Raw genomic sequence first — 22,646 nt, 5'->3', positions numbered from 1 at the left:
ATCAGACTCAGTGAGGCAGGCATTGGTTTCTCTTGAAAATGTATGCATTCAGGGCTGGTACAATCAGTAAGGATGATCCTTTCGGTAAGGATGGTTTGAGCAGACATCAGGTTTGAAAAGTTTTTAGCTAACATACTGAATGCAGGTTTGCTTGTTGGTGTAGGCTTGCTATTTCCTTGGTACTCACCAGGCTAAAAGCAAAGTTTATTGGTGGAGAAGTTGTGTTTACTGTGCCATGGGGTGGATTTGGAGCTCACCAAGAGTGAAGAGCTTGTCTTCAGGTGCCCTTGCCTTCTGAACATGGATGCGTGGCCATGTATGCTTGCACAAGCCCAGAGTGCTCAGAAAGTGTCCCTCTGTGTGCTGCTCCTTCTGAGAAGAGAACGCACAAATGTCTGAGAGGTGGTAGTCATCCAGCTTCAGCAAACATGTGAGTAGAGAGCCTCATGTCAGAAACCGTATAGGTTAGTGTGTTTATCAGTATTGACTCACCACATTCACAGTCACACCAGTCATTCCACCTGTGGTAATTACCATCTATATCACCTTTCTATTCATTTTGTTGTAGGCTACAAGGAACTGAGACTCAATTACATGCATTGCACGCAATGCAAACACCCTTGTAGGAGGCCCAGTCTGTAATCTTTAGCATTTCTCATCCAAATGCAGTTATTCTGGTTGTCACATTTCAAGCCTTTCTACAAATGTTAACCCTCTCCTGCCACCTTTTTGTTCCTTCTCTGCAGATCCTTTAAATTCCAGTCAGCTGCCGTGTCTGTGTAGGAGATTTCACGGTCTTACGATTGTGCTTTGGTTTAATTTTGATGCATTCCAGCTTTGGTAGAATGGGACATGGGTAGGTGTGAAGCCTCAGTTGCATTGAGCCCAGCAGTGGGGTTTAGAAGAGGGGCATGCACCCAGCCAGGGCAGATAAGAGTGTGGCCAGCTGAGGGAGCTTGTGAAAGAGCCCAGTGCCAACAGCCCAAGGCTTTCTGCAGCGCCAAAATCATCCCTGGGTTCCAGGGGAGTTGTGACTCCTCCTTTCCCATCAGTTGGCTGAGAAGAGGGTAAGGAATGTGGTATGCAGCAAGCTACTCCTGCCCAGCTTGTCCTTCAGGCTCCTGGCAGTCTGCAGCTCATGCAGCTTCCCTGTGAAATAAAGAGGATCTGGGTGCTCTGAAAGGAGGCCTAGGACTGAGTTACGGTCCTTAAGGGTCTGAACTGTTCAAATTTAGCAAAACACTTAAGCATGTGACTTTGTCCCACTGACTTTGGTATGAATTAGTTACGCACATGGACGCTCAGGAAGACTCAGGCGTTCCCTTTGCGAACACACAAGAGATGCAGTTGTAGCCTAGAGGCACTGGAGCTCAAGAAAATTTCCGTTTTAGCATCCACACTGCTTTCATTCCTTTTCTTCTGTATCTATTTTCTTTGGCACTAGAAATTCACAAAACTTCATTATCTTAGAAGCAAAACCAAAACAACCTTCTTTTTTTATTCACGAAGTGATGCCTGTTTTGAAATCTCATCAGGATGGGGGGAGTGGGGGGGGAAGAAAACACATCCGTTTCTTTATTTGTGTGTTGGGTTGTTTATCTCTGCTCGGTGCTGTGGGTAGAAATCCTGCAATAGGCACTGCAAGGCAAAATGCGTTTCGGGAGACTGCCTTATTTAGAATGTGATTCAGCGGGGTCCTAGAGCAGCAGCTTTAGTGCATTGTGGAATTAGGAGCTAAAATCAGACAGAAGGAGGAAAACAGCAGAGCCTCAGATGTAAAGCGAGTTATTGGTGATTAAATAACTATTAAGAAGAAGCTATTAAAAGCAGCTTTCTTGGTGGATTTGTGTCACCCAACCACAAGAATCCCAAATCCCCAGCCGAGCTTACAGTGCCCTGTCTGTCCCCACGTCCCGAGGCTCCTTCCAGCCCCTTCCCATCCTCCCTTGCTGTGGTATGCCTGTCGACCCCTGCTCGTCAGTTTTCATTGGTGGCACGGAGACTCCACGTTTTGAGAACCTTGCTCCCTCTGTCAGGTAGATGAGAGAGTTGCCAGCAGGTGCAGAGGTGGCTGGAGGAGGCTCGGGAGGCTGCAGGCTGGGTGAGCCTCCCTGCCCTGGAGGGGAGGGGAAGGACATCTGCAAGGCTACTCCTAGGATGGAAAGGCAGCGATGGAGCTAACAGCCAGCTATAATCCTATTACGTTTGCTGCCAAGAAAATGGAAAATAAAAAAAAAAGCAACTTCAGAGCTTTCCGTCCTCTATTGCAAAGCATAATACAGATTTATAGACGATGAAATTTCATGTGTGAAAGAACATCTAAGAATGGGAGATTTGGCTTATCAACGCTGATTATTTTTCATTTTCTATTCTCCTGAAATTACGTATAATAACTTTTTTAATTACCTTTTCAATATTGTTCGTTATCATAATGGTTTTACTTTTTGAGGCCATTCCGTGTTTTCCACTTAAAAATTAATCTTTTCCTTACATTTCCTCTCTTCCCTCATGCCTGTTAGGTGCTGTTGAGTCAAGTATCGAAACAGATAATTTTTTTTCTTTTAGGGATTATATAATTTTATGTCAGATACTCGGTTATGCATATGAAAATAGAGCTAAACAAATTTCATGCTTCAGGTTATAGCTGCTTCTCTGGAGATCTGGAGAGTTGGTTTGCCGCATTGCACAGCTGCCAGGCAGCGGTCCTGGGGTGGCCAGCACACTCTGCAGGTGGGAGCCCTCAGCACCTGGCAACATTGGTCAGGGTCTTGCAGCATTGGAGCCTGAGGCTTTTGCCTTCTACTGGAGCACCAGGGCTTGCTCGCTGCTGCAGGCAGGAATATCCAACTCCCTGACCCGCTGAGCTCTTCACTGAAGTGAAGCATAAGCTTCTGCATATCTGATGCAGTCCTTTCCTATTTTACAATGGTGATCCCGTCTCTGCTTCTCTAAGAGTCTGTGTAAGAGGCAACGCAGGTAGCAGCTCCGTAAGTCAAGATGCTTGACTGACTTGTGCTTTGGGACTTAATTGGCTGCTCATGACGGTGCCAAACTGTAAATTACTGTGCTGAGATTTCCCAAGAAGGTCAGCAAAAGCAATGAGCTTGTTTGTTCTAATTTTGGAGCGGGAGGGAGTTTCAGCCAAAATAGTTCAGATGTTTCTGAAAGCACTGTTAGGGGGAAATACGCTGTATGGCCTAGGTGAGATATTTTGGGAGCAGAGGGTTGTGGTCTGGCAGAGGAGCTGCCCTGTGCCAGGCACGTTCTCATGAGGATCTGCACATTTAGGAGAGGTGCAGAGCTGTGGAAGATGTCACACTCAGAAGAGAGCAGGTGGCTGCTGCCTTCTCCCCACATCAACCCAGAATCGTTTGAGTTGGAAGGGACCCTTAAAGGCCATCTAGTCCACCTTCTCTGCAATGAGCAGGGACACCTACTGCTAGATTGGGTTGCTCAGAGCCCCTCCAGCCTGACCTTGAATGTCTCCAAGGATGAAGCATCTTCTTTGCTGTGGGGTGGCCATCCCCATCAGAGCAGCCCTTGCTGCCGCAATGCTGTGCCCAGTGTTGGCTGTGGGGTGCCACAGTGATAGCAGAGCTGCCCTGATAGGATGAGCAGCCTGCTGCATTGCGCTCCTTTTCCCTCAGCTCCAGCCTCTGGCATACCATGGGTTTTAGTAGGTGAATAAAGGAACGCCCAGGGGATTTTGCATGCATTTTTGAGGCAATTTAGTCCAAATTTAGATAATCTGGGGAGCTGCTCTTTATATCCACAGCCTCTTCACGTAGTGTCATGTCTCAGTGTCCTTTCTTAGTTCAGATTTTAATGGGCTCAGGTGTGCAGGGTGCCCTCCAGCCACTGCAGGCATGGCCCCGAGCAGCAAGCCTCACCCTCGCCAGGGCTTGCAGCTGCAGCCATACCCACTAAGAAACCGTGGTGCCTTTTTGCAGCCTTCTCTTGTAACGTTTCCTGTGCATGCTTATAAATCTGTTCTAGCACCTGCCCTATATTTTCCGGATTTTTTTTTTAAATTGTGGTTTTCAGAATATGTATGCTACCCTCCAGACTGCAGCCTTATTTGAGATTGGGGACAGACTGGTTCTTGGCGTCACTGCTTATTCCTGGTGCGTCTACCTGAGCAAGGATGGTGCCCGGGGAGAGGGGAGGGTGGGAGAAGGGTGGGCAGGGGCTGAAACAGGACGAAAGGTGCACGAGGAGGAAGAGAAGGGCAAGAAGGTAGCACAGGGCAAACCACAAGGCAAAGTGGCACTGACAGATCCAGTGGTGGTGAGAGCAGGCTGAGTGCTGTACGGAACGTATCTGAACAGTTTAAGTCTTGGAAGATTGTTTTGATGGAGGTTTGCATCCTGTTACTGGGAGAGAGAGCAGAGTCTGATCAGCAAATTGCACAGCCTACTGCCAGGGCCCTGCCACTCCCAGCTCCCGCAGATCCCATCACCACAGCGGCTTTGCTGGATTAATTTTCTCCTTCAAGAGAGTTTTTGATAGGTGTCTGCTGCTATTTCATGCTCCTTTTCTCTTGCGCTTTAGTTTTTCTTAGTTTTTTTCTACTGTGGAGTTTTCCAATAACTGAGCAATAGTTTACTTTTGCTCCACAGTAAATTTAATTTTCAGTGTACTGGCCTAGTTACATAAGTGATCTGAATCCCTGTGGATCTCTCTTGTGGTTGCTTTGTATTTACTACTCCCTTCAGTTTCATGTCATCAGCAATTTAGCAATTTTACAGCTGGTTTCTCCAAGTAATTTATAGACATTACCAACAGGGAGAAGTAGATACTGAAAATTTGCTGCATAGATCCCACTGACTCTTGATGAACTGCTTTTGCAGGCACAAGAATAAATGACAAGGGGGTGATGGCAAATGTTCATGTCTCAGGTGGGCAGCGTGTGGATACTGATGACTGGGATGTAGCCCGGCCATCAGTTTTGGTGCCAGTGTTGGGGCGTATGGGATCGATGCTTCTGAACGTTTCCAGCTGGAGGCCCGCACTGATGTATAAGCTCTTGCAGCCACACTAACAGCAGACACTGCTGTCAGCATCACCTTGAAGGGCGCTGGCAGGGAGAGACTAGTTTAATTTCTTCCCTTGGGACACACAGGTATTTCTTCTGCTGCTCCTCAGGAAGGAGTGCTTGGGGGGGCAAGGATGCTAAATCTCAGTGACACCCTCCACAGAATGGGGGAAAAAAAATAAAAAGAGAGATCCTGAGAAGAACGACGTAGCTGAGAAGTCTTCAGCTCAGAGTGTAAAGCGGAGTGGAGGAAGTTCTGTGCAGAACCATCCCGTCTGGGCTCACTGAACTCTCAGGTGTTTTCATAGAATCACTGAGGTTGGAAAAGACCTCTAAGATCATCAAATCCAACCGTCAGTCCATGCCCATAACCATGTCCCACACGGTTCTGGAACACCTCCATGGACGGTGACTCCACCACCTTCCTGGGCAGCCTGTGCCAGTGCAGCACTGCTCTTTTGGAGAAGAATTTTTTCCTAATATCCATCCTGAACCTCCTGTGGCACAACTTGAGGCCATCACCTAGGAGGCTGCTGTTGCACAGGGCTGGCCTGTGGGGTAATACAGCATGCAGGGGCTGAGACTTGCGACCAAGGCTGCTTGTAGCTTCATGCGCTTGGTGTTGGTTGAAGACATGGCACAGGGGCTCTCTCTACAGCTTGCCTTACCCAGCAGCCCAGGGTACCCATCCATCTGTCATCTGCACCCAAAGATGGTGAGAGCTTCTCAGGGAGGGGTTTGTTTGTGGGAATCAAGCTGTCCCCATTACAAAAAAAAAAATCAGCACAGCCTGGAGGCTGCCTCCTCCCTATGTAAATTGCAGACATAAAGATAGCTTTGGGAAAATCCTTGGGGAAAAGAAAAACAATGGAAAAGGAGAAATTCTGGCTTGTCCCCCAACATGTGCCTGCCCCACTGTCTACTTGCTCTCTTGGTGTCCAGTGAGAGCTGTGGAGGTGGGGCTGGGCTGGGCTGGGTCAGGGGAGCACTGGGGGGCTTTAGCTTGACTCCTTGGTTATGTCTTACCCTGCTGCCATCCCTGGGGCCTCTCTCCTGGTGCTTCCAGAAGAGGAGCAGTGAATTACCCTCAGGAAAGACCAACCCCAGGGCGCTTCTCTTCACTGCATGTGAAATCAGTGCTATTGCCGGTCTAGATCCTGTGATTGCAGATTAGAAACTGGGGAGTGACTGCTCCATCTGATAATATAGACTGTGGAAGCTGTTGTCTCCAGCCTTTTTTTGACAGCTCGGAGGTGTCTCCCTTCCCTTCTGGGTGAAGCAAACTAAGAGTGCCCATTGAGTCACGCTACTGCTGTCATTTTGAAGACTTGCTTTACAACCACAAACACCGATGGCTGGGTTAAAACACTGCAGTTAATAAATAATAGAAGGGACTGGGCCTTGCTCCCCCGCTCTATGTTCATATTTGGGGGAACTGGCACTCAGAGAAACATTACTGTAAACGTTTATTCTAAAGGGCAACAAACCAAATCCCTTCTCACGGGAAGTATTAGATGTTGACCTTTAGCAATAATTTAACGGGTGTCAAAATCTTCAGTGAATAATGCATGGCCTTCCTCAAGAAGCCTCAGATTATCTAGTGCGCACTGCACCTCATCTCTAGGTGGTAGGGGGAATGCAATGCAGGTGCTTTGTGCTGGTGGAGAGTGACCTGCCCTCCCCCACCACTGGGTAACTGCTGTGAGCATCGCACAGATTTGTTTGGAACACTGGCAGAATGTATTTCAGCCCTGTCAGGGTTTCAAAAAAATAATCAGACCGAACAGCCCTTGGAAAGTGGTCGGGACATTAGATGGTTTTAATTGCTTTTCTTGGCAGGGCTAACAAAGCAGTCCCCTCCCCACCACACATCTGTTACCACTGTATTTTCCTTTGGCTTATCTGCACATAACTGTTTTATACTTTTGTGGTGACATTTCCTACCTGGTTTTGACACACTTTGTTTCTGAAAAGGGATGAGAAGAGCTCAGCCTTCCAAGGTGCAAATAAACCCCTTATCATCACAGAATCAGAAGAGCGATTAGGGTTGAATCTCAGGTCTTTTTTCTCCTTTCGATTTGCCTAAGTAATTCCTTGATCCAAAAGCTGTCTCTGTTGATTTCTCAACTGATTGGAGCAGTGCTCAAGCAAAGAGCAAGACTGGCAAAATGTGTCTCAGGAAGAGCACCTTGGTAATTTAATTACTGGAGTAGAGTGGGTGCTCCATAAAACCCCTTAATTTTAGTCCAACAAATTCAGGCACAAGAACAGTTAGGGTGATGATGAGGATGGCGTCTACAAGTCTATAAAAGCACATGTACGTGCTATTACCAATACTTTTAACACAGTAAAGGCTAGCAGTATAACTTCTGGGATTTCTCTTTGGAGTTCATGCCCAATGGCTTGCCTCGTGTTGACTTTCCTGCCCTGTGTTCATCTCTGCATGCTGAGCACAGTGCGGCAGTTGGATGGGGCAGCATCATTAGAATCATAGAATCATAGTATCATCACATGGCTTGGGTTGGGTTGCCCAAAGCCCTCCCCGTAGCAGTCCTGCACACCCTGCTCAGCCCTACAGCTGTCCCATGCTGGTGGGGGTCCATCAGCATAGAGCCTGCACCACTGGTAGGGTTTATGTGACCTCAGGGAGGCTGAGTGCTTGCCTGGCCAGACCTGGACAAAGAAGTGAGGCAATCAAGGAGCCAGAATTTTTCTCAAGGGGAGACGGGCTTGCTTGTTAATGGTTGGGTTAATGAAACTGCTGGGGAGGAGAGATGACAGCCTAAATGAGCGTGTGCAAAAAGCCAGTTATTGCAGGGCTACGAGCAGGCCGTTTTCAGGACAACATGCTGTTTTGGTCTTCGAAACAGTATGTGATAGTTACAAGAGTGACCACTTGCCAATGTAAATAGCTGGATAAGCGAATGTATAGAAGAGCAACCGTGGTATGAATAAGCCTCTTTTTATTTAGAGGCTATGAGGACGTGTGTAGCTCTAATCAAATTTGCTGGGGAAGTGGCTGCAGAGGGGATTCTGGTGTGATGAGGAAATGGCAGTGTTAGCCTGGAGGAACAGAGCAGCTGAGCACCGTGGCACAGACCTGGGTCCAGGGGCAGTGCCTCTGTCCTTGGAGCTCTGCTTGTCTGCAAGTCTGGGTGAAAATCAAGGGCATGCTGAAGCTCAGCAAAAAGCTCCACAGTTGTGTGCTAAATACGTAGGCACCAGGACTAAGGGTGCTTTAATTTGGTGAGTTATTGCTTGTTCTTATTAAAGAGTCTCCGGGGACAGCTTTTCTGGTGCACATGGTGGGGTGGAGGTACAAAGGGGAGCTGCTGTGGTCTGCAGCCAAAGAACCCGTCCCAAAGGCATTCCAAGCAGAAGGAGCTTGGAAAGGTATTTTCTCACAAGACCAGAGGAGAGGATAGCAGCCAGGAGCAGCTTAGCCCATCTCTGCAGGCTGGCTTGGGGAAAGAAGCTGTCCTGTGGTACAGCAGCTGGGTAGTGGTAGCATGGGCAGTAGGGTTGTGACCAAGGGGCGAGGAGAGCTGAATGGAGAAGTGAATTTTCTTCTCCAATTTCTCTTGCTAAGATAGGAAAATACAGGGTTTCAAATGTGTGTGCTTTCTATTCATCCTTTTCCCCACTGGCAAACAGAAGCTTGTAGTTTGCTTTCCAGAACTGATGCCTAAGTGTGTATAAATAGCTAATGCCTGATAGGAAGAGCTTTAGGGGATGGTGCATGTCGATTTTGTGATGTTTTATTAGGTAAGAGAAAGGCAAGGTGCAGTGCCATGAAGGCAGTTGAAAAGAGGCATTCACACGGGCCATCATTTTAACCATTAACATTTAGTGTGACAGTTAATTATATGTGAATACATAAAAAGTTTTAACTGTTGCTCACCTAATCTTTAATTGCTAATTGGAATTCCGAATGGCTGTGTTACGTTTGGTAGCTGATGGACTAAGCAGAACAAAGCTTGCATATCTCTACAACGGAGGTAATTGAATTGTTCAGAGAGATGCCAAAGATTATTGTATGTTGTCCCATAGTTCATAAGTGCTTTCTGGTAGCGCCCTTAGTTTTCAATAGGAAGCAGTGGGTTTGGTATTAATGTTGCCATGATTATACCGTGGCTTTTGTGGATGTAGGAATAGGTTTAAGATGCACCACAGCCTGTACTGTAAGTCGGACTCAGAGACCTGGTCCCATCCATCATGATGATGAACTAAATTATTTATCAGCATACTGTTTTTGAATGTTGAACTGATGTCCAAAATCATCACTTGTATCAGTAGCACCCTCAAGAAGATGAACAAGAATGATGGAAAACACAAACATGTAGAGAAATGTCTTGGATTCAGTATATACTTAGAGCTGAGAGGAAGCATTAGGCCCCTGCCCTCAAAGCGACGCATCTCCTTAGGTGGCCCAAAGCAGCAGTTTTCAGACAGACACTCAGGTGGTTTTTATTATTTGTTTTCCTTTAGAAAAGTTGTAAGATCTCAGGTACACGAGGTAAAGAGCTCTGGAAGTTCCCCAACAAAGGCAGCTGCAAGAGGATAATAGGACTGAATCTAATTGAGATATTTTTGGCACTTTTCCTGTAAATTATAAACGATGCTGTTTGGCTGAAGCTGAGCCATTTTGTAGAGATGTTTTGATTTCTTATTAGCTAGAAGATTCTGAGATCCAAGCTGACCCTCTGGTACACCACCACCCCCATCACTCCCAGGGAGATGGTGGGAGAGGTGTATTGAAAGGGAGGGAAAAGGGAGGGGAGTAGGAAATCTGAACTGTTCTTGCTGTCATGTTCCTGTTGAGTTTCTCTGTTGTTAATTGGACCTGTAAAGCTTCCAGCTTATTAGACACAGAAAGGCAAATTAAATATAATTCTTAGCTAGAAAAAGTGTTTTATCCTGGGAAAAACCGTCTCTACTGAGCAGCTGCTCTTTCTTGGGCAGTTCTGAAACCTGGGGGCCTGCCCTGAGGGATAATACTGAAGTCTGCATGTATAGAGGCCTGACAGGAGAATGTCTTTTTCCATGATGGTAGGAGTGATCCTCTGGGTTAGAAGATCTGATGGTAATATCTAAGGGAAATCCATGTTTCATGGCTATATTGTACCGAATGCAGCACGCAGCGAAGCCCTTCCTAGCATGGAGGAGGCTGTAGATAAAATACGTTGTAAGATTATGCCAGCAGCTGAAAGTCAGGTAGGAAAATAACAGCTCGGTGGGTGACCTAGCGATTGGAAAGTATAGTGGGGCTGTTAGCTCTGCGCTTGCCTGAAGACATAGCGTGCATGCTTATAAGGTGAGATATCAGAGGTTGAACCCCGTGGATGAGAACTGAGCTGAAATCTGCGCTTGTTTGAGAAGCCTCCTTCTGCAGCTGATGGGCTGCACCCAGGAAGGTGGCCCCTAAAAGCAAGGATGTGGCCGCACGTGGGGCCCTGAGAGGACTGGCTGCGGAGCGCTTGATGTCACGTGGCAGACACCCTGTGTGAGCAAAGCCATATCCTCCAGCCAGCTGGGAGCCGAGTGCTGTTGCACAAGCTGCGCATTGTGTGCTGCTGAGTCTCTGTCACTTTGAGAAACTGAATACGTTGGTGTGGTTTCCTCTGTGCTGTTGAAAGGAAGCTGCTGGTGAGGAGGCTCGTGCCTGGCTGGCCTTGCTGAGCCACAGCTGACAGTGAACGACCCTGGCTGTTTGGGGCAACTGGATCCCAGAAGGCCTTTTTCTGAAGCTCCCAGTGTGCAACAAGTGATTTTAGTCTAACACAGTTCATAACCGTGGAAACGAAACTCACAGAATAAATTTCTCTTTTGACCACTGCTAGAGTCTCAGTAGCTTGTTTATCAAATCTGTACCAGCACTTCAGTGAGCATGAGGAATGATGGTTTGGGTTGTTATCTCCTCTCCCAAGCCCCCGTTTGCACTGGAACAGCATTGTCTTTCTCATGGGGATTGCAAATATGTGAGTGAGTGCTTGGAGCAAATGCTGCATCAGAGGTAACTGCACTGTCATTCCTTTCAGCTGGAAGCGTACTTGTAATTTTAGGATTAGCAGTAGAAATTTGGGTCTTTGTCAGATGCTTTCATACCTGCTTTTTTTCCCAGTGAGTTACTTATCAATACTCCTGCCATATATCAATTTGAGGAAGACGTGCAGTGCCCTTATTTAGTCATCAAGGAGTCAATGGGTTTACATCAGCTGGAAATCTCAGGGTGAGAGGATCGTGGATGCTTTGCCTGGTGTGTCCATACCTCCTGTCACCATTCTGACTGCCTGCAGAAAACCAAGTCAGCTCTCTGTGTAAAGCGGGGCTGCCAGCTCCTACAGCAGAGGGCTTGTCAAAGTGCTTTGAGGTCTGAGTTGCTTTGTTGTATGTCTATTTGTCAAAATTGTGTTCTTGCTGTTTCACCTCTAATATGTCTGTGTTTAGCACTAAACAAGCAATGCATGTATTGTGGATAACCCTCTGTGGAGCAACACAGTCATTAATGAGTCTGAGCTATACCAGCCAACAAGAGTTTTGAAAGCAAATGGCAGCCTTCCACTCATCCTTCCTCCTGTCCTTGCCCACAGGCATGAGGAGCTCTTATTCTGTACCTGGAATAATGGCATTTACTATCTCAGGAGAATGAGGAATCTATCACTTACTCGTAAGAATAGTTCTGGAAATTATTTCAGGAGTCTACTCTCTTGCCCTTGGTGAGATGTCATTGAGATTTTTTGGCAGAATTTGCCTATTGGCTTCAGTAAGTGACTTCCCTATGGGACATTTACAGCATCCCCCAACAAACCTCTCCAGGGTTATCTTTACTACAGGAAAAAGCCCTCCCTAATGCCTGAATTAAATCTTCCTTGCTGCACTTTCGGCCCATGAGTTCTTGTTCTGGTCACTGTCATTGTGGAGAACAAATCAGTTCATTGCTATTTGCAGCAACCCTTATGTATTTGCAGATCTCTGAACAATTCTGGTCGCTTCAATCTCTTCTCACAGGTACAGTCCTTTGATTATTTTTATCCTAGTCAAAGCATTTCATTCAGCCACCCCATTTTTTTATTCCAAGTACAGATGACACGGAGTTCAGTGAAGGAGCATGTCTGGTTGACCGAAGTAGCTCCTGAGTCTTGAAAACTTTCCTCTACAGACTTGGTACCATCACTCTAGTTGCTGTTCTGGTCATTTCTTAGGTCCTTATTTCAGTCTTCCTACACTCAGAAATCTGGCACTTATTTTAGAAGGCTGAAACTTTGAGGAGTACTAGTGCTCTCTTCTGTTTCCCTTTGAGATAAATGATATGTTGTCTTTCCAATTTCGGATGGCAGCAGGTGACCAGCAAGGACATAACAGAATAAAATACCTAAAAATCATAGGCATGGAGAAAAAGTTTAAATGTCAGAAATAGCACAAACCAGTAAAATCTGGGTTGTACTTTAATGTTTGTGGTAGTTAGGCGCTGCTTGACCTCTCCCGTAAAAGTTTTGTTTCTGTGGCCGCTTTACTTCCTAGCTCCACAGTTTTCAGCCGTGTTCAGCAGTTTACAATGGATTAGCTTTGAGCTGTCTGCAAAAACACAGCTAAGAAAAGCAAGCTGATTGTCACGCAACTGAAATGTGCATCCGTGGTTTCACTAGAAGGCTTTTAGGAGCTGCAGAGTGAAAAGGGGTTAAAACCACTTTCCCTGTTGCCCAAGAGACCCTCCCTTTTCTAAAGTAAATAAACGCCATTCATACGCTGTCACTCGGCTGTAAGCCCCTTTCCTGTAGAAGTGCTTTCTTCATTCTTCAGCAGAAAAAGCATATTTTAAAATATTTTGATTTCACCTGTCAAGGAGAATAACTGCTATTATTTAAGTTCTTGACGTTCAGAAAGTTTGAGATCTGCTCACCTTATTGTTACCTGTTACTTGCTACCTCCAGTAAAAAGTCCAAGAGTATTTTGTAGGATAAGAAGAATGGATGTTTTCCAGTAAGACCATGTGTCACCAGTAAAGTGAAACCAACACCAGACTACACAGGTTGTAAATGACTCCCTGTCACTTTGAATGGTTGCTTTCCTTAATCATACAATCAAATAATTCACAGGGTCATAGAACATTCGCAAATAGTCGCAGGTAACCATTCCTGCAGAATGGCAGGTGAATGAGGACTCATAAATGCAGTGTCTCCTCTTTGCTTTCAGTGAGCTTGGGTAACTAGCTGCCAAATGAACAGCGAGCTAAACATATTTACATAAGCTGTTTGTTTCACAGTTGTGAATGCTGAACACACTGGAAACTTTTACAGCCTCCTTGAAGATCATTTGAAGCATATAAAGGTAAATTATTTAGGTAAATAATGCGCAAGTAGCAATTTGACAAGATTTAGTTTCTACTGTTCTGAAAGGCAAGGGCTTAAATATCATTGTAATGATATTTAAATGAAAAATCCTGACTTATTTATTGTACAGTTTTAAAGACTGAGAACGTTTGCTGAGCCTCTGTGAAGCATTATGAATCACCTGTAATAGGGGTCTCGCAGTGACACTAATAAAAAGGCAGTGGCACATCCAGGAAACATTATAGGGCTCGTTTATAAGGACTGAGTTTTCAGCTGACAGAAATGAGAGGGCAGAGGAGACACGAGTTTTCTTCTTTTCCCTGTCAAGGCAGAATTCGTGTTCGAGGTGGTACTCAAGCAAAGCTTAGGGAAGTTCAAAAAACCCATCACATTTCTCATAATTTAATTGCTCAGCTTAGTTACAAGCCTTAAAAAATATCTTACTTAATCTATTTTTTTTTTTTTTAATTTTGAATCCTAGTCTTGGGGACTGGATGGCTTTCAATAGTAGTCAATGATTGTTGGACGCGTTCCTCAGAGGGTGCTTTCTTAGCTGGTTTTCAGAAGGAATGGGAGCAAACAGATGGGTATGAAGAAAGCCCTCTGTAGAGAAACTTCAAAGGTCTGTTTAGTCTGTAGAAAGCTAATCTGCAAACTGGAGCTGGAAGTCATCAGGGCTATTTTTTGTGCAGTTTTCATAAGCAAACACTGGCATGCAGTAACATATTTGCTATTCTTTTGGGAGTTTTTTTTTATGTTTGGGGATTAACTATGCTGTACCTATAACTCACTTTTAAGTATGTAATTTCAAAGAATGCCATTATTTTTTTCTTGCCTGTTAGTATATTGCAGACTTGAAGAAAGACTGTACATGAAGTTTTATTAACTGTAGCCATAGCAATTTCAAAGATACTGGTTGTGCTGGAAGCTTTTCTGACAGGGCTTATTCACAATGGCCTGAATGTGTTGAAGGCAGCGTGATCTATAGCTTTTAATCAGCTAATGGATTGAACCTCATGGTGGAACTTAGCTGGATTCAGTTAGAATCAGAACAGAAAGGATTATGCAATTTTACAGTTCTCAGACTGGGGCAAGTTTCTGAGGAAAGCAGCAGCGTCGATCCCAGGCGCTGGATGACAAGGCAGTGTGCAATACAGAACAAAAGGCCGTGTTTAGATGAGTTTTGCAGAAGCTTTTGTTGGGGCCTTTGCCCTTGTCCTGCTTTAGGATTTCAGATCTTTATTTGGCAATGTTTTGGTCTTGCTACAAGTAAGAACAAGTAAAGCAGAGCATTGAGAGATTACTGTGATTCAAGGATGGATTTCTACTGTAAAGCTTTATAATCTGTCATTTTCCTCTGGGCCTGTCTATTCAAACAGGTAGAAAAAAGAGTTAGTGAAGAGAAATATGCAGTAGTTGGGGAGGGGGGTCTCCACGTCTTGTCCTGATCACTGCCATGACACAGGTGTGTATATGGTGTTGGAGGCTGCGTACTGGAGTTTCTAGAAGTTCTCTTGTCAAGGTTTCTTCATGTTTGAGAACTCTTTGTGTTGATTAACAAGGTTCCATGTTTCTATTTTCAGTTCTTCTGTCAACTGTTTCCTTTGTTCTTTTAGTCCAAGCTTCCAAAACTGGTATAAAAGAAAAATATTTGATTGCTTCAGGCCTTGGAGATCAGGAGTTGCTGAGGAGTAGAGAGGAGAAGTCATTCTGCTTGGTGCAGAGTTCTGGTAGGATGGTGAAAATTGGCCTGTAAACAAGAATTCATCGACTTTAACAAATGGGTAACGAAGGCCCCAAGCTCTGTAGCACAGGCACTTGCCACATGTAGTTGCAAGGTAAGATGAGTCTTTATTTTTTTTTTCCTCCTTTAAGAAATGCCCAAGGGACCGAGCTGAAGATTGGCCAGCATCGCTGCAAGTGAGGCTGCTAGTGGCTATGCTTACTCTGCTTTGGCTGGAGCTGACTTGCCTGCCCTTCCTAGTTCTGCGGCTGTAGGGCAAAACAGAATCTTTTCACTTTAAAAAATCTCAGATTTCCTCAATGTTAAATGTCATATTCACACCTGGCATTGCACAATGAGAGCACTGTATTTTAAGTAAGGTTTCTCTGTCCCTGTAGAGTGGGGTGCTGTTACAAACATAGCATGCCAAGCTGTCAGGCACTCCCATGTGCTGCTTAAGCCACCAGCAGCGGGTGGGAGCATCCTGACTGCACCCTTCCTGCAGAGAGCAAGGCAGGGCTTTACAGAAGCTTTTTGGTGGGGGTGTCCTGCTTCCCTCCTACCCGCCCTGCACTAAGTGGGATCAGTGCAGTCAGTGACCAGTGAGGGATGTGGTCGAAGTAAAAGAGGAGGTTGAGGTTCTTCCTCTCCATGCAGTGGTGCCATGTGGGGTGAGTGGTTGAGACAGCAAGTCATAGCAAATTGACTTTCAGTTGTTCATCATGTAATTCTCCTACCTTCTTTGTCCTTGGATGCCCTTCTTCTCCCTTTCCTATCTCTTCCCATCCCTCTGCCTTCCCCAGTGCTCCCCAGCTTCCCCTCTGGCCTCTGACTAAGCTATGCATTGCTCCGAGCTGTCATTTTGTTCATGCTTCAGCCTTAATGGCCATCTTCATGACAAGCCCTGGGCCACAAGCGCAGCTGCTGTGCCCTTGATGCTCAGCCCTGAAGGAAGCAGGAAGTCAGTGCAATCAGATTTTGGTCTTTATGGGGATGCACACAGCCAAATACGTCCCTTTTCTACAGCTGCTCAAAGGAGGCTGTGATAAAGCATACACTGCAAGGAGAAGCACCAAGAAAGTGAAGGAGCCGTGCTTTGGGAGTATCTGCTGTGTCAGCCTTCATGGGGCATGAAGCTGAACAACTTTGAGCAGCACACGTCACCATTTCATCATAAGGCTTCTCCTCTCCTGCAAGCTGCAGCTCTGAGCAGTGCGAACACCCCATGTTTCAATCTTTGTCCCTGGGGCTTAAGACCATGCGCTGGCCCTAAGATGTGGCCTTGTGATGGAGACACAGCAGAGGATGAAGGTAGTGCTGACAGTAGGTTTGGGACCGTAGTGACTTTCTGCCTGTTCTCAGCAAGGGGATTGTGGCAGCAGGCCCCGTCACATTGCTGCGCTGCTGTGAGTTCCTCAAGCAGTTCTTTAATGGGATTATTTCACACGCTGTTACTACACAAGCTGGAACATGACTCAGCCCTTAATTAAAATGCCATAGTTAGTAGCTATCTGCATACATGCAGTGCCATTTTCCCACATGCAGACGGCTCATACTTCAACTCTGCCGTGAGACTGCTCGGAAAGGCAAATTTTGGACTCTTGTGAAGAAACTTCACTTTGCAGAGTATCATCTCAAGCAAAGTTTAATCGTGTTTAAGGACTGGCCCTGCCAGCACCAGAACTGCTGAGCCTCGCCTGCCGTCCTGGAGGTGGTTGTTTTTGCAGCGATGGGTGGAGAAGGAAAAAAAGGAGAAATGCAGCCTTGTTTCACACAGGATAGGAGTGATTCACTGCCCACCTTTGTTATTGCTATGACATAGGATTTGCATTGCCCGGAAGTTATGTATGTCACACCACATTTGCTGCTTGCAGTCGTGACACGATGTCACCCTAGCAAACACTGTAATTTTAAATGGGAAGGGAAGAAGATCTTATGTGCACCCTCTCTGCTTTCTGCAAAACCAATCTGCAGGAGTGAAGAGGTGCTTAATAAAGCTGTTCTCTGATTTTGAAAGAGAGTGAGTGAGTGAGAGTTTATTTGATTGAGAAATTAAAAAGCTGTCCAGTATCAAATTCTCTTGAATGCACAGGATGGGGACATTGCTCATTTTGATGAGTTTTAACAAGAATAAGTCTTTGGTCTGTTGCTCTGATCATTGTTAGCTATTGTTCTGGGTATCAAACCTGATATAACAGAGTGGGTTGATTTGCTGAAGTTCCTTCTGCTGGGAGAATGTGTTTTGATTTCTGGCTTAAATTGCTTTCAGAAAGCTGTAGACCAGAAGCCATGCAGAGTTGGATGGTCCTGTGTGGAGCCAGGAGTTAGGCTCCTTGTGGGCTCCTTCCAACTCAGTGTATTCTATGACTGATTCACATCTGTCACTTAGGGTCCCTTAGTGTCCAAGGGAGCACTGGTGTCCCCAAAGAGTGGTGGTGTCGGTGGGTCCCTGTGCTGGGACCTTGCACTGCCACGAATTGAGGCTGACTTACATGTTTGTGTGTAGGTTACAGCACAGCGTGTCAGGGTACAGAGCAAGCCTGCTAACGTAGTGCATGGAGCAGCTCTTTTAGCTGCTGCATTCACACCACATATGGGTATGAACATCTGGTCAGGGCACGCAGCTGCTTCGCAGCACCAGCTCTTTGTTTGTCATTAGATTTCCCCAACCCTTCTTTGCTGCATCCTCCCCAGCTCTTTGTGCTTCCTAAAGAGGAAGTAAATCTCCCAATGAATGGAGAGCAGCCTCGTAGAAGAGCTGAGCGGGACAGAAACCTGCCGGAAAGATGCTGGCTGAGCCTAGCAAGATGTGGTCAGGGCACATTGATAGCAGGGGGTAAAAACAGCAACTATCAGGAGCAGCAGAGCAGATAGCATCTGCAGGTGTGGAGTCTGGGGTGCGGAGAGGAGGGCCAGGCGTGTCCAGGGCTCTGCTTCAGGCCAGTGCATTGAGAACACTCTTGTCTGAAGTAGTCCTCCTGGGCTAGTCTTTGAATTTCCCTTAAAAACACTCATAAACATGCCAGATGAGTAAGTCTGAGTGCTGGCAGAAGGGAGAGCAATGTCCAGTAAACCTTTCCCAAGCATGACATAAAATCAAGTGCAGCAAATAGCAGAGTAGCTCTGTGCAGGAGCTGCATGCAGGTGTAATGCAGCCCTCTGTGTGCAGCCGGGTTATCTTTCATCTTTGTGTTTGACAAGGAAGCATAATTCCTGAAGTGCAGCAGTTCTCTCCCTGTACACTCCATTTGTAAGAGATACACTGGCAGTTGGGGCTGTTTCCAATATTTACTCTTTGTGGAGAGAAGGTGTTCTATCCTTTTCCTAATGCGTATACCAAAGGGATTGCCCTTTCATGTGATACTTCCGCAGGTGGAACTTTCAGCACACCCTATCTGGGGTGGTTGCTGTTAGCTCCAGCTGTCCCCAGCAGCTTTCTTTGAGGGGCAGCGTGCTGGGGAAGTGATGGAAATCTAGTGCCAGGGGAAATTAGCAGGAGTGGGATTTCTGCCAGCGCCATAGGAGAGTTGGCTCTTTCTTGCTGCACCTGAGTCTTGCCTAACACCATGTTCCTTCCCTCAGCAAGATCGATAAGGCTAAAAGATACTTTTCCTAGCATAGGGACCTCATGATTCCCCTTGAGTGGCTGTGGGTATGCATTTGTGTGTGTGGTCTGCAGACCTCCTGCCAGCACAGCTGGTTTTGTGGGTATTAGGACCAGTTTTTAGCAGACAGGCTTTTTATCTGTGGTTTAGGCCCTGAACAGAGGTAGGTGCTGCTGGCAGTGGGAGCTGGGTGCCTGAAATACCTCGGTGGAAGTTGAGATGAGGATCAGGGGCACTGAAGAGGCCCACAGCGTGAGCAGAACCCTGGGCTTGGGGGGTTTGTAGATGGTTGTGGCATCAGGCCCAACGGCCCGCGTGGTTTCAGGCATGAACGCCAAGATGCATCCCATTTAAGTTCAGGCACCTGACCAGAGCTTTGGAAGCAGGAATTGAATTTCTAACCTCCAGACCCACAAGAAGCAAGGGCCTTGTAGGTTGGAGAGGGGCTGTGGCAGACGTATTTTCCTGGTAGCCCACCCTCCCAGGTAGACTAGGAGGAAGGCACAGGTCCAAGTCTGACAGAGGAAGGAAAGAACAGTCATTTGAAGCATACCTAATCTTCTTTATTTAGAAGACATGGTAAATTAAGAGGCCTAGGAGTGATCCCATGGATGTCAGCTTACTGGGAGATAATAATTGATCTGAGAACCTCGTAGTTTGCTAAGCTTCATATCTGTATTTGATAGCATTGTTAGGCTTTTATATACTTTGTTAAACCAAGACAAACTTGACCCAAATAGAGAGCTCAAGTGTTGCTTTCTGACTTCTTCAGGACTGGCATTGAACAGATTTACTTAATAACAATCTAATGTCTGTAATCTCAGATAAAATAACAGCTAGCTTTAGAAGCCTTCGGAGAACAAATCTCTTAATAATTGCAGCCGTGGGCTCAACCTACAGCTTTTCGCAGCAGCACCTTAGGGTATATTTCTAGGAGGACGCATCTGAGCCACAAATGCTGCTTGGGATACAGGGGGCAGTGAGCAGCAGGGATGCCCTGGCTGTGCTCAGCAGCAGGCAGGAAATTTGGCTGTCTCCTGATTGAATGCAGCAGGGAGATTTCATCCTTTTAGAGAATTCTTCTCCTGCTTTGGGGTGGTGCAAAAAGGTGCTTGTGGATTTCAGCAGCCTTTGGATTTGGGCTTGAAAGCATTTTGTCTGAGCAACAGCATTAGAACAAGTGAAAATAATCATAGAAACTTTACTGATGTAGACATAGTTACAAAGAAGCAAAGAATTGTCTCTTCAGACTGGCCTTCCAATACAGTAATACAGTCAACCCAGTGCTTTTCTCAGTAAAACCAATTTTATGCTAATGTTTACACCAAGTGTGATGGCATTATTCCCAGTTTGCGTTGGTAAGTGAGAGGAAAATCAATCTCGGTGCATTGATCTTGAAACGCACTAATTGCAGCACGCAGCTTGGTGCATGGGGCAGCACACGGCCACTCTCCGTGTTCGGTGAGGCTGCTGCAGCCCTCCTCCTGCCCAGTGCTCTCCTCCTGTGGTTTCACTGCTCAAATGGCCAGCATCCCTTTCCTGCCCCGTCAGATAACATTTTGAACCACACTGATTCTGGAGCCATTCGTTCAGCGTTCTGCACCATGACGGAGGAAGGACGAGCTCTGTTCTCACAGATGTTCGTGCACGCAAGTCCTGTGTCCTGGGGGAAAATGAAAGCCTCGGACACGCTGTCGGCTGAAATTTGTGTCTTCTGTTTGTCGTGCAAAAATGCCAGCTGAGAGACAAACTGGGATGCTCGAACCGAGACACTCGGAGGCGCAGCCCTGACAGCAGAGCCCTGCAGGGAGCTGAGAGCTGGGGCTGAGGGGCGGTGAGTGCGACTGGGCTGGAAAACTGGGAGCCTGCCAGGGGCTTGTCCTAATCTGAGATAAACCGCAGCGCTGTGGATGTCCCTCACCCCCGCTCCTTCAGAGGGGGGCAGAATCTCTGGTGGTTTTTAGGTTGTAGGGTTGTTTTTTTCTTCAGAGTTTCTCTGAACCTCATTCAAGTGTGACGGGAAACCTGAGGTTGGTATGCAGTGTTACATAAGTAGTTAACCCTTTTGTCATGTGCCAGTCATGCTTGTCATCCTTTTGAGGTGTAGAACCATGCTTTATCTCTCTGTGTTCAACAGCTTGTGGCCTGGATCAGATGCAGGGTTCGAGAAAAGTAAAACGAGATCAAGACATTGATTCAGCAAAGTGCTGCATTCAGTCCTATGCTTACCCTTAACAACAGCAATAATAATTATAGTGTGGCTTATAATCAGTGTTTGCCACCTGAAATTTAAGTGCTTGCCTTCTCGCTTGACTGAATTGGCACCCGATGTCCTAAGTATGTGTGGGAAGGGGAGGGGAGTACCAGCTGAAGGGTAGATACTGCAGATGCTCTCATGTCTTGTCAAGGCAAGGCTTTACACCCATGTACCTACACTGACGTGGGTACACTTGCTGTAGAAGTGCCTGGCCGAGTGCACCAGCAGCAGCGTGTCATTTTTCAGCTTTAGTGTCCTGCAGCGACATAAAGGGTAGTGTGTGCTGCAGTGACAGGTGTGAGGGAAGAGCAAAAGCATTCCAGCCAACGAACAGCAAACCCTTCAAGAAAAACTGTTATCGGTAACTGTACAGCCTCTTGAACAAGAATTGCATTCACCTTGTGCTTACAGCAAGGGCTGGTCTTGTGTCTGGATGGTATGTGCTCCCTTTTGTTTCAAACACAAGGAAGTCCTTTTTTGTGTGACAGTTGAGGAAGAAAACCACAGACATTTCCTCTTCTTTCAATGCACTCTGCCCAAAGCATGTTTGCCAGAAGTACTTGTTCCTCCCTTAGAAATGAGAGTGCTGGAAGCTCCGCAGTGCACAGCCATGATGCCATGCACTCCAGCTATGTACTCTACTACAAAAAGGGCGACGCTTGATAATTTTACAAGCTGCTACTAGAACAATCCGTAGTTCTAAAAGAAAGGAAATTAAGAAGCTAAATAATGTTGAGTAGCTGTCAATAAGTAATTTAAGGATGACACACCAATAAGCAAGTTCTTTGAAAGACCTCATTAAAGTACTGTCCGTCCTGCTACTTTTTAGCCAGCTTGCAACTCCTGATTCCTAATTTCATTTGTACAACCACAGAATATCCTGGATTGGAAGGGACCCACAAGGACCATTGAGTCCAACTAGCATAGCCTTGTTGTGTTATCTTAAAACATGCTTTACCTTGTTGAAAACTCTGGCAATCATAGCCTTTTTATATCATGCTGTAGGCACAATAGTACCCATTTTCTGCTGGGTAAAAAGGCTTTGCTGGTTTTCATGTGTTTAGCGAGCTGGCTGCTGGCCTTGGCTCTGTTTCTGAAGAGAAGATCAGGTAAGTTCATCTCTTTTCTCTCTCAGGCACGAGTGAGACATCTGAAGTGGGCAAAAGCCGTTTATCTGACGTTTCATTAAAGCACTAGCTCTCCATCAATTTTATTTTAAGGCCTTTCAGCATTTTGTATTCAGTGAAAAGCCTAGTGTTAAATTATATAAAAAAACATCTCCTTTTTCAGTGATCCGTGCAATTCTATTGATTGTTTTGTGTAAGTTTTGTGCAAATGTCAACATTATGAATTGATGGCGCTTGGCTTGTTCATGACAGATAATGATTGATGTGTTTTGGCACACAATATTTGTTCATAATTCATGAACTTGCCTTTCTGCGTGGCTTCATCTGTGGCCGGAGTTTGCAGCTGTGTAAATCCAGAGAGCACTAAGGCACTCGCAGTCCCTGGTGACCTGAAAGTCTTTGTTAAAGATGGGCAAGACTGTCTCATCTCATTGTCAGATCTGATGTTTCCACCACCACAGGGACTGAAAAGGTGCTGGTGGTGAACTCTCGGTATCTGCTTGCTCATGTGCTTGTTTCTGAATTTGAAGAATCATAGAATCATAGAATGGCTTGAGTTGGAAGGCACC

The 22,646-nt window shown here is 46.0% G+C and overlaps 1 protein-coding gene across 2 annotated transcripts in view; it reads left to right on the top strand.

Moving 5' to 3' along the window:
* Positions 1-22,646, top strand: part of BTBD11 (BTB domain containing 11) — a 174,121-nt gene that overhangs the window by 46,248 nt on the left and 105,227 nt on the right. The window lies entirely within an intron of this gene.

Source organism: Numida meleagris, chromosome 1, assembly GCF_002078875.1.
Source record: "Numida meleagris isolate 19003 breed g44 Domestic line chromosome 1, NumMel1.0, whole genome shotgun sequence".
NCBI classification, from domain to species: domain Eukaryota; kingdom Metazoa; phylum Chordata; class Aves; order Galliformes; family Numididae; genus Numida; species Numida meleagris.
The sequence above is the reverse complement of the archived record's forward strand: the minus strand, read 5'-3'. Positions and strand labels throughout refer to the sequence as shown.